Below are 15,033 nucleotides of genomic sequence, written 5' to 3'. Positions count from 1 at the left end.
CTTCTTATTTAGCTTCTCTAGGATCACTAATTATAGGCTCAATGTCCTTTATTTATGGCTAGAAACCAAATATGAGTGAGTACATCCCATGTTCATCTTTTTGGGTCTGGCTTACCTCACTCAGGATAGTGTTTTCTATTTCCATCCATTTGCATGCAAAATTCAAGAAGTCCTTGTTTTTTACTACTGAATATTAACCTTCATCAGGCGATGAAAGGAGACAGAGACAGAGACCCACATCGGAGCACTGGACAGAAATCTCAAGGTCCAAATCAGGAGCAGAAGGAGAGAAAGCATGAGCAAGGAACTCAGGACAGCGAGGGGTGCACCCACACACTGAGACAATGGGGGTGTTCTATCGGGAACTCACCAAGGCCAGCTGGCCTGGGTCTGAAAAAGCCTGGGATAAAACCGGACTCACTGAATACAGCGAACAATGAGGACTGCTGAGAAGTCAAGAACAATGGCAATGGGTTTTTGATCCTACTGCATGTACTGGCTTTGTGGGAGCCTAGGCAGTTTGGATGCTCACCTTACTAGACCTGGATGGAGGTGGGTGGTCCTTGGACTTCCCACAGGGCAGAGAACCCTGATTGCTCTTTGGGCTGACAAGGGAGGGGAACTTGATGGGGGGGGAATGGAAGGCGATGGCCGGGAAGTGACAGAAATCTTTAATAAATAAAAAAGAAAGAAAAAATACAAAATTTAAAACATAATTGCTGTAGGAAAATCCTACAGCCAGTAGCCTTCAAGTTACCCGCCCACTGGGGCGTGGCCTCTTATACTATTTATGCTGATGTAAAGCGTGCATATGCTCTCTTTTTCAGCTGTGGGATTTAGTTTCTGTTCTCTGTTCCAGCAAAGGATTCTGATTTGTGAGTGTACCCCTAAATAAATAACCATCTATTTCTCAATTCTGAGTTAGTGTGGGGTTTCTTTTAAGCGTCCTTCTTCATATGGTATTATCCACATGAGTAACAACTAAACACTTAGGTAGAGATCCAACAAAATACAGACAGACTGTAAGAGGAAACTATAAAATTCTGATGAGAAATATCAACTATAAGAATAGAAGCACACCGTATTTTTGTGCACAGGAAGGCCAATACTCCCCAGCTCAATCTACAGGTTCATAGATTAGATGAGACCCTATTCAAAATCCTAGTGAGATGTTTTGGGAATAGCATAAAAAATCACAACTAGAAACACACACAACAGGCAACACAATATTGAAGAAGAACAAATTCAAAACAGATGCTAGCTGATTTCAAGAAAACAATGAAGGATTGTAGCATTGAGGGGCTGGCTTGTTGGGGTTTTTGTCTGCCCGATACCCCACAGCCGGCAAGCCCCAAAGAAAATCACACAGAGGTCTCCATAAGTTATAAAACTGATTGGCCCATTAGCTCAGGCTACTTATTAGCTCTTGTAGCTTATAGTAACTCATTATCCTTATCTATGTTAGCCACATGGCTCGGTACCTTCTCAGAAGGGTAGGGTAGTAACTTCCTGCTTCTTTTTTTTTTTTTTTTTTTTTTTTTTGGCTTTTTGAGACAGGGTTTCTCTGTAGCTTTGGTGCCCATCCCGGAACTAGCTCTTGTAGACCAGGCTGGCCTCGAACTCCCAGAGATCCGCCTGCCTCTGCCTCCCGAGTGCTGGGATTAAAGGTGTGCGCCACCACCGCCGGCCCACTTCCTGCTTCTTCAGTGGTCTGGGGAGGACTAGGAGGAATGGGCTTCCTCCTTCCTAGCATTCTCCTGTTCTCATCACCCTGCCTCTACTTCCTGTCTGGTTGACCCGCCTATACTTCCTGCCTGGCCAATCAGCATTTATTGAACATGATTTACAGAATACAGACAATTCTCCTTCACCAAAGGGTCACTAATCAAGACAGAGAGTAGCACTTGGAGGGAGGGATAGACAGACTAAGGAAACAAAACAGTCTAAAATAGGCCCAGATTATAAATGCAACATATCACTAAGGAAATTCAATGAAGAAATGCAAGTTATTTCAACTAGGTGTAGCAAAATATTGAGATGCCTTACCAAAACAGATCATGGAAATATGGAGTTCTGCTTTCCATTAAAAAATGGATTCAGAATGTACCAATAGCGTAAATATAAAACCAAAATCTTCTAAGGCTGGAGAGATGGTACAGTGGGTGAACTTACTCTGTAACGTAAGAACCTGAGTGAGATCCCTGGAGCCCAAGTAAAAAAGCTGGGTATAGTTATACATTCTTGTAGTCCCTACACTGGGGAGGCAGGGACAGGTGGGTCCTTAAGGCTTGTCAGCCAATCAGCTTAGCCAAAAGGGTGAGTGACAGTGAAGGAGAGAGAGCCTCTCTCAAATATGAGGTAGAAAGCAACTAAGGAAGACACCTGAGGTGGGACCTTTGGCTTTATCATGTACACACACACACACACATATACATTTGCATGCATACAAACCCATGACCATGAATACACACATGAACACACATATGCAAATTCAGGAAGTTCCTGAAACTGACCAGATTCACTGGGCCCCTCCCTACCAGAATAAGTAATAAAAGCTGAGAGTTCCCCTCAGACAGAAGAAAGCTGAAATTCAAAGAAGATGCTCAGACAAGCAAAGCTTCAAAGAAGACTCTCAGACGGGCCCAGCCTCCTGGAAGAAACAGAAACCAGACCAGCTGACTGGAAGAGGTTTAGACCCTTGGAAAAAAACAGCTCCGGCCTGCAGGCTGCACAGTGTGCTTCAGGTTCGCAGTTTTGTGAGATGCCACCAACTCTGAAGGGGGCTTTGGTGATGCAACTGTCTTTGTGTCATTTCTGCTCCTGTAAATAATCTCTCACTTTTATTACCGTAAGTAACCTCAATAAAACTCATTGGTTCACCAAACCGGACTTTATTGGTATCCATCCTTTGGTCTGTTGTGGGATCTCTATCTGGGGTGAGTAGATGTGTGTATTGCATCTCCCAAGGAAAAGTTTTGTTATACAATATATGCACAAATTTGTATGCATGTGAATAATACACATGCATACACACATGAATATATGACCATGCATATAAATACACATGCAAATGTGTATACACACACAAAAAAGAGAAAATCTTTATGACCTTGGTTTTGGAGATGACTTTTCAGATACAAAACAAAGAGTAGAATAATTAAAGGAAAAATTGTCAACTTGGTCTTAATTAAAATTAAAATTGCTGTTCTGCAAGAGATTAATAAAAGAATTTTAAAAAACAAGCTGTAGTTGGGTAGAATATGTTGATAAAATACATATTTGATTAAGGCCTTGTGTTCCAGAATATAAAAAGAATTCTTTAATATTAAGAAAGTAAACAACCCAGATTTAAAAAAATGGCAAGACATGTAAGAAATGTTTCACCAAAAAGGGTACCAAGATACAGCTTGAAAAGACATCCAATTTCACATCGCACCAGAGAATCAGAAATGAAAACAATGAACTGCCTCTGCATGCCTAAAACTAAGAGAGAAGGCACCCAGCCATACCAAGTACTGGCAGGAATGCAGCCCAGCAGGAGTGGTCTCCGGTCTCTGGAAGAAATCCTATGTGGTACAGCCCCTTTGGGTGCCAGCCTGACAGCATCTTACAAAGTTCAGGACAGTCTCGGGTCCTATGGAGCAGTCACACTCCTGGGTATTTACTCAACTGAGTCGAAAACTTATGCTCACACTAAGTTTCAAACCCTGGGACAAAGGGCTGAAGCGCTTACCTAACTTATCAAAGTAGACCTGGCTCAGGACCTCCCAGCATCCCTCAGTCCTACCTGTTACCGGGTATGGTTGGCGTAACCCACCCCCTACACTGAACTCCCAAGCCCAGTGATCCTTCCCTACATAGTCCAGACATTTTTGTTACCTACCCTTCTTTTACCTTTTGCCCTCTTGGCTGCTTTACCTGGTCCCGCTCTCTCGCCTCTCCCTCTGGTCATGTTCACTCTGGACTCTCCCAGACGTCCCTGTCTCTGGCCAGGCTCTCCCTTTCATCTCCTTTAAACTTCTCCTCCGCCACACCTGGGAGCCGCCATGTCCTTTCCCTTGTATTTCTCTTTTTCATTCACACACAAAACCCGGACTCCATGTTTACAGCAGCTCCACTCATAATCACTGAAGACTAGGAGCAGCCACGATGCCCTCCAGTAGGTGCCTGGATGTGTAAACTATACTCCACGCCACGAAGCTGCTGTCCAAAAGATGAATTCAGAAGTCATGAAAAGGTGGCGAAACTTAAATGCATCGTATTTGTTCCTGTTACCTTTCTATTGCTGTGATAAACCCCATGAGCCAAAGCAACTTAGGGAGGAAAGGGTTCGTTTCATCATGATTACAGCTTACAGTCCAGCATCCAGAGAAGTCGGGGCAGGAACTCAAAGCAGGAACCCGGGGGCAGGAACTGATACAAAGGCCATGGAGGAGTGCTGACTACAGGCTTGCTCTCCGTGGATTGCTCAGTCTGCTTTCTTGTAGCACCTACAACCACCAGCCTAGGAGTAGCACTGGCCCTTCACACATCAATCATTAACCAAGAAAACACCCTGCAGACTTGCCGACAGGCCAGTCTTACAAAGGCATTTTCTCAGTTAAGATTCCTTCATGCCAGAAATGTCTACGTTCGTATCAAGTTGACAGAAACCGACCGGCACGTTACTAAATGAAAGAAGACTACATGTGTATGCACGATTCCAACAAGGTGACATTCTGAGAAAGAAAAGCTAGAGACCCTAACAAGATCTGTAGACGCCAAGGATAAAGAGGAAGCGCAGGTGAGGGTGGGGAGCAGTAGGACTATTCTGTGTGACACTGGAATAATTCATGCAATACATGCATTAATAAAATCCAAGAGAGCTGTATGTACACCACATCAATTACAGTGTTTCACTATTGGTTCATTAATTGCAAATATGCATGTATACGTATACATATATACATGTATATTTGCAATTAATACATATACATGCCACACTAATGCATGATGGTAATAGGTGGATGAGCAGTAAATGGAAATCCTAAACTCTGATGATTAAAAATATTGGTTTCTGTCTTGCTCACACGTCACACCCACACCAGGTTAACTCCTTTTTCCTCCTTCTGAGACAGTCTGATGAGCAAAAGCTCCCTTTTAGAATATCACCAGCCTCCATCCAAAACCATGCATAAAAGCTCTTTAAGAAGAGGCATGGATGAGCTATGTGGTTCCAGCTCACTTTTCATTAACAGCGAGTCATCCAGCCACACCCACCTTTAAAGGAATGGGAATGTAATTGTATCAAGTGCCCAGGGAAAGAAAGAAAAATCTGAAGCCCAGTCATTAGCCCTAATGACTCCCACTTCCTGTGCCTGGGCCAATATTGCCACCAAGAGACGCGTGCTCAGTAACACACAGAGGACCCCATGCAGGCTGTGAAGAAGAAACATGGCGGCTGCTCAGAAGCCAGGCTGTGCGAGCCCTGCAAACCCAGTTATGGATATGGCTATGCCTCAAGCAAGCCTCGCCCGCGTAATTGCTTCTCTACTCTGAAATCCCTCCTGAAAACCTTAGCTCTTTATGAAATTCTCCCTTGGCTTCAGACTCTCACTATAAATTTACAAGAGGGAACACGTCCAAAGAGCGACAGAAGGAAGGAAGGCTGAGAAAAGTGTTTTCAAAAAGCCTTTGTAGGTAAGATCAAGGACCTCCGTACCAGCTTTCCCTCCACTGAGCTGTGCTCAGCAGGCTGCTTGACCCATCTCCTCACCCGTCGTCACAAAAGCAGATGGCATGCTACAAAAGGACCATGGTAGTTGTAGAGAATTATAAAGTCATGTTCTGTTGATGACGGCCAAGAATGCCTTATGCGTTTCTGAAGCTCAGACGAGTGGAAGCAACCGTGTTACCAAGGACGACTTGATTTGCATGTGACAAAAAAATTGAGCTCAAAGCAGCATATGCATAGTAAGAATGAGTCGTTCTGTAGAACCCAGAAGCCCCAAAAGATGAGCTTACTACATTGACTTACTGAGAGAAATCCGCACCAGAGACTTGTGGGAGGGAAGAAAATACCTCAGTTACCAGTTCCAGCAAGTGCCCAAGAATACTAGGGATGTGCCTGGACCAGAGTCACGTGACCACCCTTGATCCAATCACTCACTGTCACTGTAGTCACTGGATTGACATGGAATCCATTTCTTTTGTTGTTGTTATTTTAAGTATTTGTTTATTGTAGAATTGAGAACCAGTTCCACAGCCTCAGCCTGGTATCCACGAGGTAAGTAGTCCATCACTGAGCTACATCCTCATCCCTCAGAATAGGTTTGCCAGAAAGGATACTGTTGTTTCCTGAGTAAGGAAAAGATGGGAAAAGATGACCACAGCTACCAGAAACTGCTATGTTAGCAGCAGAGTACAGTAGATGCATGCGGACGTACACACACACACACACACACACACACACACACACACACACGCACACGCATGCGCACTCGCATTCAGGCAAGCCTTCCAGCCTCTGCCCATTTTAGAGATAGATTGCGGTTGTAGGATTGTTCAAGGCTAGCAAAGACAGAATCAGCCCCCCAGAGGAGCTGCTGTGTTACCATCCTCCACAAACATGAGACATGCCGACCCTCCCCAGGCTCTTTTTCCTTCACTGAAAACTTCCTTTGCAATGTGCCGCTTACTTCATGTCCCCCGGAAAAAACTAGAATGTCTTGGGGGAAATGCTGGTCTTTGCGTCCACGTGGCCCCGAAAGAGCCATCCAGCTAATACTGTGTGCATGTCTGGCTCTGTGAACCGCAGTTGGAGAGAATAAAGGACTTCTAAGAAAAGTGAGAGCATCAGACCTCAGGGTCTTTTTTTTTTTTAACTTTGTCTAGGACAATTAAGAATGTCTCTTAGTAAAGGAGAACAGATTCACAACAAAAGCAAGCACAAGAGTAAATTAACTCTGTGTGACCTAAATCGGAGAGCCATCAGATGAAGCCAGGTGACGAAGTAAACACAGACAGGTCTGCGCTGTCAGGAGGAACACTTGGATACAGCTTTTGCTTCTTGTTGTTTGTACTCAAGTCTTATTCATGGCCAGCCACGTGATCCACGGGCAGATCAGACACACGGTAGCTGCAGAGAGCAGCTTGGGTTGGAAGGGCCCGAAGGGCTTTGATGAACGCAAAGGAATGAAACCAAGAGCTTTAATTTCGGTGCAGGCCTAGAGAAGTCCGTGACTTCCCCCCTTCCTCAGCCACTGGTACCCTACTCAGCTCACCCGTCCTCCATCTGGGAGTGTGGGATTTCTCCATTTGCCCAGAGTCAAAGTCCCTCCCACCCTTCCTCCTCGACATATGCAGACGACACATTAGTATGGTAATGTCTCATGCCATTAGTGAGTAACGTGCTGAATAATTAGGCTATGAAAATCTAACGGCAGGGATTTTTGTTTTATTAGCAATTTTCCATCCTATTGTGTTAATTTCAGCTCGTGTCAGCCAGCTTTCTAAGTAAACAATGATCACAGGCAGACATCATTTCCCCGCGCATTGTGCTGCCAGGGTGACTTAACAGACCAGAAAACGGCTTAAGTTGTCTTTTGTCTTCCAGTCTCTGCCTCCCGATAATGTCACCGTCTATCTCATCTCTGGTTTCGTCTGACTGTGGGATGTTCATTTCCTTTTTGCGTCTTTGGCTCCGTCTTTCTTCCCAGTCCACCCATCCTTCTTGCCCATTCTCATTTCCTCTCTTCCTGCCTCGCTTGTTCCATCGCTTCTCCGTGTGCCAGCCTGCCATGGCATTCCCCTGCCAAACCGTACTCCTTCACATAATCTCCATGTCCATTCTTCCATTCGCTGGCCCTAGTCTTTCATCCATATACTTCCTAATTTCTTTCATTTTTCTTTCCCGGTTGTTTTGCTTTTTCTTCCCAATGGGTTATCTAATGGCCATCCCTTCCTCCCCAGTCCTTCCACATTTTATTCTTCCTAGCTCTTGGGGAGATCTCTAAAATGTGTAGCAATCCCTCTGTGTGACACTACACACAGAGAGACAGACAGACAGACAGACAGACAGACAGACAGACAGACGGGGTAGAGAAAAAGAGTGACATGTTGAAGCGGGAGGGGAAGAATTCATTTTCTCTTTCCTGTTTATGGAGATTGTTAGCCAGCAGACGATGGATACTGGGCCCAGCCTTACCAGGAAGTTGAAAGCTTTCTTTATGGCGTCCCTCTGGTCATCATACATCGGCAAGTTTCTCCCAGAGCTGAGAACAAACTCTATACTTAATGCATCACCATTTTCCAGGTTACAAAGACAGCTGCCAAACTCCCAAGAAACAGAGAGGAGAAAGGAAGCCATGGCATTTACGTGGGACACATCTGATTGCTGAGGGGTGGGAGGGATAGGGCTTGGGATTGATCCGAGGCCTCCCTTGTCCTTCTCCTTCCTCTTAGCCTCCAGAAAGTACCAGACCTCCAATGAAGGATCAAATTTATCCACCTTACTCAAATATCAAGGCCAAAGAACTAGAATAATGAGGCAACACAGTCAATAGCTCAGACACATAATCTTTGTACCCATAAAAGACCAAGAGCCTGGCAAGCTGCCATCTGGGCAGCCACTTAGGACAAGCCAAGGTAATCCATACTTTTCATAATTAACTTGCAAAATGTAATATAATTACCATCCCTGCAAAGGACCATAAATATATTGTTTCTTTGATTTCGCCAACCCTTGATCCCTCATTCATTTCTCCCCTGCTTCTCTGTAATACTTAACATGTATAGAATGAGTCAACAGCTTTTAAAACCTCCACTGGCTTAACACGTAAGATTGTCTTTAACACGACAAGGACAGTTGTGGCTTTGGTGAAAAAGAAACCCAAAAAAGAGTAAAATAAACTCATGGAAACACAAAAATGCAAAGGGTGGTAAGTTTGTTGTTGTTGTTGTTATTGTTGTTGTTTGCAGATCTATCACACACCCGAAACCGTACATTTGCAAGGACTGCAGATGAAATAGGACAATGGAACGGGAAGAGAAAGTGATTGGATCATGCAAGATAAGCTACACACACACCTAGACTTCAAAAGAGAAATAGTAGAGTTTGCTGAAGGCGCAGAAATTGAAGGCAGATTTTAAGCACCACAGACAGGAAAACCTCAACAGAAAAGAATCGGAAAGGTAACTGAGCTAGAATCACAGGTCTCGTCACCTACCGTAGTCACTACTCAGAAACCGGAGGCTAGTGGACACGTCCAGCTTCCGCCGTGGCAAAGCCACCAAGCCAGCATCCCCCGGGCCTAGACCCCTAAAACCATTATGCTTCCTTTGCCCTGGTCCAATACTAGAACCAGGGCTGGGCTGGATGGCCTCACTTCTGCCTTCTCCCCTCAGGTGCCCAAGCTGACATCCTGTATCAGACACTCCAGCGGCCCCCAAGCCGACTGGTGCACTAGGAAAAATCACCCACCACGGCCAACTTCACCCTGCACTTGGCCCATCGGTATTCAACACCACAGTAGGTGCCCGAGACAGCAGGAAGGAGGCAGGCCTGGTAGCGGCTTCCAGGAAAATCTAATCTCCCTCCGCTATCAGCCATTTCTTTCTCTTGCTTCTGATGCCTCTTCCCTTTGGTTTTATTCACAGCCTCTGTAGCTGGGTGTCCATAAAGATACACTGGGTTTACTAACTTAGTTGCTGCGAAGGGAAAGCTCCTTTTCCTCTGCAGGTGTGCACAGCGCCTTCCTCTAAGAAGGTGACTTGAAAATTCTGCAAACTCCTTTCTGCATCCTTGCATTTGCTGATGAAGAGGACAGACCTGCTGCATTCCAACTGCCTGGGCCAAGCTCTGCCACAAAACAGCTGCAGCACCTTGGCCTAGTCATCCGCCAAATGTAATAGTATTGTCCTGTTGGTTTTGTTGCCACTGTTATTATTACTATTATCTGGCCATACTGCCCCGCCCTGCTATTGTTTGAGTAGACTCCAGTCTCAAACCCTCGCATTTGCTGTTTCCTCTGTGAGTGTGTGCGCATGCGCGTGTGTGGCCATGCACAGTTGTGCACGCATACATGTTGAGGTTGACACTGGATGTCTTCCTCTATCACTCTCCGCTTTAGATTTTGAAACAGTCTTTCACTGAACCTGGAATTCACTGATTGGCTGTGCCGGCTGGCCAATGAGCTCTAAAAATCCATTTATTTCTGCCATAAGCACTGGCCTCATCACAGGCAGCTTTTCCGTGAGTGCTGGGAATTCAAACTCGGGTCTTAATACTTACTCATAAAGCGCTTTACCAAGTGAGTAAATCTCTCCCACGTTTCTCCTCAACCTCACAGTACTCATATTTAGATGCCCATGCCCAAATAGCTGTGTGGTCGGCTCCCTCTCTGCCTCAGGTCCGCTTAGGTCCTCCGCACCTGCCATGTCCCATTCCCACTTCCTCCCGTTCTTGCTTCCTTGTTCTTCCCGCCCTTCATCGCATCCAATGTGCTCAATGCTCGTCGTCGTTTTGCACTTTCAGCTGCCATTTTCCTTCCTCGAAGATAAGTTCCACGAGGGAAGAAAGCTGAGAACAGGAACCCCGCTGGAAACACAGTCAAACTGGCATCGCGCTGGCCTGCCCCATAAAGCTGCCCGGGAAGCTGCAATCAAAATCGCAAGGGAAGTGCTTCTCCGTGTATACTCTTAACCTGCAGGGCCCGAAGAGGCCACAGTGCAGAAGTCCAAGGAACAACCACAAAAGGACTTACAGCATCCCCTGCCCCAAAGGCTACAACCCCACAAACACAGAGACTGTAGAGGGCAATGATGCCCACTCTCCCCTCCACCACACACTACTGTGTAAAACCTACTACAGCCCAGCCAGCGACTCACTCCCTAAGCATCTTCTTTATCTCCTATGTTCTATTATTTAACTTAAGCTCTTGCACGTGCATCTCTGATAGTTTTCCTTCGGTTTGTCTGTTGTTCAGTTAGGTTCTGGGACTGCTGTTTGTGTTTCTCCACCCAGTGAACTATAGGACATTTTTTACAGTATTCGTCATCCAGATCTCATTTGGTCCCGCCCCTTATTCCTACATCTTTTCTTCTTTCTCTCCTAATTCTCTTCTCTCTTTATTTCTTAATTGCAACTGAAGAGGCTTAACATTAGTGCACGACAGGCTGCAAACTAACAATACTGAGACTCGCCTCACTATTACAATAACCAGGAAATGCCACAGGCTGTACCCTGCAGGGGACCAATCAGAATTGAGACAAATCAAGTACGGGATGCTCCAGAACATTAAGAATAGCTTACCTAACTTGTACATAGGTTGCCGATTTCCTTGCATCAACACCAGCACCAATCCCTGCTTGACAAGACCTCTGCTGCCCCACTCCTGCCCAGTCAGGAGTTCAACCCCCATCTAAACTCAGAGTTCTCCTACCCACCCCTCCGCCATCCTTTATTGCCATAACTGAGCTCAGTGCTCTCTCTAATCCAGCTGCTGTGTCAGAACAGATGGAGACACCAAGTTTGAGCTCACAATAAAGGCTCTTTGCTTTTGCATGTGAACTCAGGTTCCTGGTGGTCTCTGTGGGGCTCATGATGTGGGCATAGCAGTAACCTTCCATACATTTAACTGTCTCTAAAATCCATGGGCCCAGCTCCCCCAACCATGCTGCTTAACTCACCTGTTTTGTTTTGTTTTTTAGTGGATCTAGGATTTATTTCCTATCCTTACCCACCCTACTCCCTTCTCACTTTCTTTCTTTCTTCCTTTCTTTCTTTCTTTTATTCTTTTTTTCTTCTAATATTCTGAGACAGGTTTTCTCTGTATAACAGCCCTGGCTGTCCTAAAGCTCCATTTGTAGGCTAGGCTGGCCTTGAACTCACAGAGATCTGCCTACCTCTGCCTCCTAAGAGCTAGGATTAAAGACGTGTGTCACAGGCTCTCACTCCTAGTCTTATTAACTAAAACCTGAATCCTTGTGCTTTTGTCTTTAATACTCCAACAGTCACTGAAGTCTAAGGGGCCACTTTTCTTGATTAACTATGACAGATGCACAGCCTTGCTTCCTCTCACATTCAGGATCTTACTCAGGAAATAACACAGAACTTACAAAAGACTCCCCGAGACTCTGAATTAATTTCTGAACTAAATGCTAAGTTCTACAGCATTCAAGTTCCTCTTGAATATGGAAAATACTTTAAAGGAATACATCACTGATTTTTTTAAAACTAATAAACCAGGTAATAAAGTAACACCAGATGGGTAAACCCCAACATTAAGAAATGAAGAAACATGAAAAAAAAAAAATAACTTAACTCCTTAATCCTGCTGTAATGACTTCTAGTGTTAGCGAGTCAGATCTTGGATAGAGAACTAGGAAGAATGTTCAAAGACACAAACTGTAGGACTCAGCCATGACAAGCTCAATAGAGGCCTGGGTCTCAGTAGTTTTTCCTGAGACAATACCTGGTTGCAAGAAAGACCATAAACTGAGACTACCCCGGCACCATCCAGAAACAGACCATCCAAAGGAAATTCCTACTGTTCCAACCACTGTAGATAGGATCACCTGCCAGCACACACCCTGTTAATGTAACTTTTCTGGGTTTTGCCTTTAAACAATGCCCTCTAAAAGGGTGGGGTACCTTCTCTCTCTGCTGTGCTGACGAGGTCCCTGCCGGCTTGTAATGCACACACAATAAATCTTGCTTTTGCATCTCGGTGAGTCAGTTTCCCTGGTGGTCTTTTGGGGTCCCCATAGACTGAGCATAACATTTGGGGGCTTATATGGGATCCCCAGAGACCCCCCTCCATCAGGACCCCTGACCCCGAAGGTTTATTCTGATTGACCATGGTAAGTCTATCTGTGTTTGAAATCTTGTCTGTCTGTCTTCTGTTTTTGTCAGTGCCAATGTCAGAATCTGAATCAGAACAGGTCAATTTGCACTGGCAGACACACTAGAGGGCTGACCTGGTAGAATCAGGAGATGTCCCCTTTCCTCCTCTGGATGGGGATCTCTTACCTGAGACCATCCTGTCAGTGACCAAGCTGGGTCCCATCTCTAACTCTGAATCTGAAGAATTTGGGGAACAGGTAGCCTTACTGAATGGCTCCCATCCCATCTGTATGGTTTTTGGTCTTATAGAGGCTGAATCTCCAGGCTCTCAACAAACCAGACCATCTGGTACCCATGGGAATCTGTTTTGGGCTCTTTGTTTAACTGTTGTGTTTGTCAGTCTTGTGTGTTCTGTATTTATATCTCTATTGACGACTGACTTGACTGAACAGGCCTTTCCTTCCACCTAATCCGACTGCACCCCCTTCACCTTTGCAAGTTTTTCCCTTAAAATCCCCATGCTGCCCCCTCCCTCAGCCTCCCCTGGGGGCTGTGTGCCCTGACTTCTGGCCAAACTTGACCAACGTTTGGCTCCACGGGCCAAGGGCACTGACGATAGGTGTTAAGCTGCGGTGGCTAAGTTGTAAATCTATAGTCAAATTTCCCTCCACCAGAACTGCTTTGGTTATTCAGATCTAATGGGTTATTAATACCTGTCATCATTTAGAGGGGCTGGTTACAAATTACTATTGGTTAGGGTATGGAAAAAAAAAACTATTGTTAGTCTCAAATGTTTCACGCTGGTACAGGATTTTCTGTGATGTAAATTTATTTAAAGTTATTTTTGTTATAGTATATGCAAGCTTCTGTTCTTGTTTAAAATACTGTAGCCATATAATATATTATATACTACTGAGGGAAACCATAAGAAAGATTTTGGTAACAGTTTTTATGTTGTCTGAAAAGTGAGAAAGCCTTTAGTTTAGACTTTGGTATGTTGTCTGGAAAGCAAGGAAGAAAGCAGGAGACTGAAAGAATGAAGAGAAAAAAATGGATTGAAGGTATATAAAAAGTAATGAAAAGTCAGAAGGGAATGTGAACTATGCTTGCTATGGCTTCTCATACCTCCAAATACTGAATATGCTTGTTTTGTTGAAAGGTTCGTCAATGTAAGTTTTCTTGCAAGCATGTACCTCTATGTTTTTATACTCAAAAATGTACTGCTCTGCCAGCTAGACTTTGTTCATTTAAGAGCCACCTAGGTGATAATGGTCATAAAGACGTAAAGGAATCATAGGGGACAGCTGAGGTTTACAAATGTATGGCAGGACTGGAGTCCTGGCAAAGAGCTTGAAACAGTTTCTCAGCCCATTGAGTCTTAGCTCTTGGATGAAAAAGAAAACCTTCTTACAGGGGTCGCCTAGGACCACCTGCATGTCATATGTTTGCATTAGATTCATAATAGTAACAAAACTGCAGTTGTAAAATAAGAATGGAAAAAAATTGTAAAGGGAGGATCATCGCAACATAAAAAACTATATTAAAAGTCAAAGCATTAAAAACATTAACTAGTTGTTTTAAAATGTATCTCCATGCTCAAGGTCTATTCAGGCTTAAAAATGTATGTTTAGCCTCCTAGTCTTTGCTAACTTAGTTGGGTTTAAGCTATTTGGATAAACAGTCATAAATTTTTTGTATTAATACTAAGAGGAACTTTAATTGAAAAAGTGTTGTTTTCTAAGGCTCATACTTAAAAACTGCAAAGTTGTTTTCCCAAGGTCAGGCATTGGATAAAGCTCCCATTCCTTCAGGTTGCATGGAGAAAGTTCTTACTCAAAAAAAAAAAAAGTGTGGCCCTCCTTATCTCTGACAAAAAGGAACTTGTGGCTCTAACTAAGGTTGTAGTGCCTCGAACTTGTCAAGGGCAATCCTAGCCCCTAGGCTCCATCCTGTTCCCATTTCACCCTGGGTCCTATTCCTTGCCTTTGCCGCAGACAGCATTAACAGCTGGATACAAACTTGTTCTATTTTTACTCTCAGAATGACTTTATTAGCTTCAATTCAAAATCATTTTTAAGGCTAAACCTGACAGAAAGCAAAGTTTTAGTCTTATGAAAGCTGCTAACTTATTGTAGACTATTAGGAAATACAATTTAGTCAGTCATCCTTAAAGTACTGATATAATTAATTACTGGGATAAGCCTTATTTA

Source organism: Alexandromys fortis, unplaced genomic scaffold (assembly GCF_014885135.2).
Source record: "Alexandromys fortis isolate MF-2015 unplaced genomic scaffold, M_Fortis_MF-2015_v1.1 scaffold_57, whole genome shotgun sequence".
In the NCBI taxonomy this organism is placed as follows: Eukaryota; Metazoa; Chordata; class Mammalia; order Rodentia; family Cricetidae; genus Alexandromys; species Alexandromys fortis.
This window is presented reverse-complemented; position numbering follows the sequence as displayed.